Below are 4,630 nucleotides of genomic sequence, written 5' to 3'. Positions count from 1 at the left end.
ATTAGGTTGGTTTCATATATATATGTATATATATATATATATGTATATATGTGTATATATCTATATATATATATATATTATATATATACATATATATATGTGTGTGTGTATTTTTTTTTTCTTTTGAGACATGCTTGGTATGTAGCCTCTTAGCCTTGAACTTTCAACCCTACTATGTTGTCCTACTAAGTGCTGGGAATAAATGCATATATCACCATACCTGACTTCAAACTTCTTCTTTGATATAACCTCTCTCCTGTGCATCTGCTGCCAGTTTGGAATGTGTTGCAGTAAACTTCCAACCCCAATAAGCCCGTGCAAAAACACACAACTCAATTATTATATTTATAAGCTGTACACCTAGGTTGGGCAGACTTACCACTACACTACTCTATTTTCCAGTTATGAGATCCCTTGCGACTTGTGGCTTCTCCAGGCCATGTGGTTCTGCTCCCTCTTCCTTTCACCTCTTCTTCTTTCTTCTCCTCCAGTCCTCCCCTACCCTTCCCCCACTCTTCAAAATCTCCAGCCCCACCTTTCCCTTCCACTGCCCAATCACAGGCGCTAGCCTTTATTTGACCAGTTAGAATGGGGAGCGGTTCACTGAAATCACCTGAGTACTTGATTCACTCCTCCTTGGGGCAGCCCCTCTTGAGGAAGCAGAATTAACATCAGAATACAAACAGCACCAGGGCAACTTACAACGGAAATGTGCCTATAATTTTGCTCCTATGAATGTTTTTTGTGTTTGCTCCCACTTTGGTTTAATCAACAAGCAGCTGGAGTCGGTGGCTAACTCAGGATCAGTGGCCTGAGTAGAGCACACATGGGCATGGGGAGTTCGCCAGTTCTCGGAGCAATGCAGGATGTACTTAAGTGATTGTTATGGCTTAGTTTGAAAAGTGATTCATTTGCTCCATGGATGTTCCAGAAACAGATATCACTGCAAGTCAATGAAATTTATAAAACGTAATTTCTTGCTTGACAACTCTGGGTATTTTTATTATGTAGCTTCTCTTGAAGAATTTTCAGTTTACTCATTTGGAACAAAGTTTGTGAGTTAAACAGTTAGTTCCTAGACACTGAGTCATTTTCCAGATCTGAGGACATTTCCCCCAGTTGACATTCCCCTGCCAGGATATGGTCCAGCTTCTCCAATGTTCTGTCAGCGTACTCTCGACTCACCATCAACGAGAAGCCGGCTTCTTGTCCTCTCTTAGGAAAAATAGAATGAGTCAGATAATTTAAGTTTTAAATGATAAGAAAAGGAGATAAAGCACAAAGTTAATAAAATATAATGTTTAGGTTCAAGATTATTATTGGAAGGAACTTGAACCAAAGAGACATCTAGAAGCAAGAGGAAAACCCAGAGTTTTCATGCTTTTAAGTAGAATACACAGTTTCTCATTACTTTAATTATCTGTAGAATGACTCAGTTTAAGTAAATCAAGAAACTGGGGCTTTGGTGAAGACAATGACAGTTTCAAGCTTGAGGTTGTGTCTCTGATCTGATTTGAGTATCAAGCCTGTTTCTGCTTCTAGGAATCAAATCCAGAAAGCCTACAGAAGCAAGAGGGAACATCGCTCCTTTTGTGAAAGGGCTAATGATATTAACTCTGAAAGTAGCCCATTTCACTCTGTCTTAGGCAATACTCTTTCCTTCTCTTATAAAATGTTCAGTGAAACTAGTTAACTCTGGACATGGAGGAGGGATTCCTGTCCTGTGGCAGAAAACACACACCGTCCCAGCTCGCCTTTACTGATCAGTGCTGTGTACCAAGCGCTGCATGCTAAGCTCTCAAAAGACTTCTCTCTTGGTTTAGGAATCCAATCCGAGGGCAGGCGTTGATTTCTCACGGATTTTGGTAGGCATTAAATGCTTGGGCATCACTCTTGGCTTGATTCTAGTAAAAAATAGTCTTGGTAATTGTTTAAAGCAGTTGCCACTGGCATCTCCCTTTAATTAGACTTGAATACACCGTTTAAGTGAATAACATCATAGGAAAACAGAGACGATTAAAAATAACCAAGAAAGGGGAAAGGCATTGTAAACAAATGAAGGCTAGAGACTGAAGCAAAACTGAAGTCCAATTCCAGACAATGGAGAAGATGGGACTGAACTCTGAGAGTTGTGAGGAAAGGAGCCTTTGTCCTGCTGACTGGAGGAGAGGTCACTGGCCTGGAGCACGCAGGTGGCCTTCTATTCAGTATCACTCAGGGCTCTGAAAACGAAATAGATTTACCTGGTTTCACAGCCGAAGTGTGGTAGCTATGGAAGAGCCCTGTGAATGGTGTTGACTCCGTTTAGGTGGATAGAAGGTACTGTGGATTATGTAAGCTGTTACTTCATTCACCATAGAGAGCCAGGGATGGCCGTCTGTGGGACCTCAGGAATGGATTGTCACTCTTTCACATCAGGAATGTAGCCAGAATGCCCACTGGGCGGCGCTCAAACTGCTCTGTGCAATTCTGTGCTCTGTAGAAGAAAAGATTACAAAAGGTTAGAACGAACAACCACACCACCACCAACTGGACAGAAAATAGTATTTAATTCAGCCTCTGAGACATGAATATACCACATGTTGAAAGAACTAGCATGGCTTTTAAAATTTTGTGCCATCAAAATATCTTTGCCACCACTCGCGGTAGTAGTGCACTTCTTTAGTCCCTGCACTCAGGAGGCAGAGGCAGACAGATCTCTGCATTCAGCCTAGCCTGGTCTACAGACTGATTTCCAGGACAACCAGGGTCACATAGAGAAACTCTGTCTCAAAAACCAAAAACAACAAGAAATTTTTTTACTAAAAAGGTGGGAGTAGGGGTGGAAAGAGCTTCCTTCCAACCACAACCAACATCCTTGGTAGAAATTAGATTGCAGTTAGTACTTTTCTTTTTCCTTTCTTTCTTTCTTTTTTTTTTTTCCAAGACAGAGTTTCTCTGTATAGCCTCTGCCTCCCAAGTGCTGAGATTAAAGGCATGTGCCACTACTGCCCGGCCAGTTAGTACTTTTTAATTTTAAATTATCTTATGTGCATGGGTATTGTGCCTGCATTTTGTGTTGCAACATGTTTGTGCTAGCACCTAGGAAGGCTGGGGAGTTGGACCCCTTAGAAATGTGTACATAGACAGTGTGAATTACTGGTGCTGGGAATTGAAAGAGCAGCCTATACACTTAATGCTTGAGCTCCAGTTTCACAGTACCTTTTCCTCCTGAGTTTTGAAATGAATTCCAATATATTAGCTACTGGAGAATTAAAAGACTATTCATTTACGTTATCCTCCTACTTAGCCTCGTCTATCAGCTTGACACAGTTACCTGAGGGGGCTAGCCAGTAAGCAGTATTCCTCCAGTGTTCCTGCCTGGAGGAATTGCTGCCTGGCTTCTTTCAAAGGTCAACTGTGACTTGAAGCATAAAATCAGTAAACCCTCTTCTCCTGAGGTTACCGTTGGTCATGGTGTTTATCACAGCAGCAGACAGCAAACTAGGACAATGGTCACCTTTTTCTGGAGATTTTCTTGTAAATGAAAATGTCACTTTTATTTCCTCAGAGGAAGGGATGGAATGAGAGCCGTTCCCAAGCTTTATGAATCCACGAGCCCTGAGCATTCCCTTCTCTGTACTAACTGTCCCTAGGCCTAGACCTGGAAGCTTCTAGCCCCTATACAGTCTAATCTTCTGCAAGCCTAGGCTTGCTTGAAGGCTTCAGCTTCCAGCCTCTGTCTGCTAGCCAAGGCCTAGAATATTTCAGCCTCTGGGACTTGCTGCTGAATAAGCTCATTCTTTCCAGCTCTTTCTGAACCCTGGCTGGCTGATTCAACTCAGTTGTTCTGGCCCAAATGCCTCTCTAAGCTGACTGATTCAAGTTGGTTTCTCCCAGCTTCTGACTCAATTGCTCTGCTTGGAAAGATTGCCTCTGAACTCCACGGACTGAACTGCTCCCAACTGAATGGATCCAATCTGCCTTTCTCTCTCCCTCAGTTTTCTTGAGAGGTCCACTGAGAAAAAAAATCCGTAAAAGTGGAAATTCTTTTTAGTTTTCCAGGAAGCAAACTGGGCTCCTCAGAGAAAGCTACTGACAATGGGTCTATAATCAATGACAACCCTGAAGTAGGGAGGATAGCTCTAGAGCTGAGATAGTGCCTGGGGCACCTGACAGGGGGAGCTAACGAGGCCAGAGCTGAGCTGGTCTCTGACATTCTTCAATGTCTCAGCAATTACAATGAAACTAACACAGTAGCCAATCAAAACTATACTAATGTCACTGCTTTGCCCCTACCAATGAGAGGTTACCTAGTCCTTCTGGAAAATTCCCCCAGCCCTGCATAAAAGGGGCCTACAAGCCCTTCTGGTCATCATCATTTTGATGAACGTTTCACCCCCCCCATGCTGGTAATTTCTGCAGAACAAATGTTCTTTGTCTTTGCATACTATTTGAGTCTGGGGTCTTCCTTCAGCCATTCTTGGACCCTAACACTCTTAAGTAGCCTCCCTTTCTTGTCTGTTCCTATGAGAGTTGGGAATATTCTATCTCTGACTAATTCTGTCAGATCTTTCTCTTTTTCTTTTCTTTTTTCTTTTTTTCTTTTTTCTTTTTCTTTTTCTTTTTCTTTTCTTTTTTTTTTTTTTTT

The sequence above is a fragment of the Mastomys coucha genome, unplaced genomic scaffold, assembly GCF_008632895.1.
Source record: "Mastomys coucha isolate ucsf_1 unplaced genomic scaffold, UCSF_Mcou_1 pScaffold14, whole genome shotgun sequence".
Classification (NCBI taxonomy): Eukaryota; Metazoa; Chordata; class Mammalia; order Rodentia; family Muridae; genus Mastomys; species Mastomys coucha.
The sequence above is the reverse complement of the archived record's forward strand: the minus strand, read 5'-3'. Positions refer to the sequence as shown.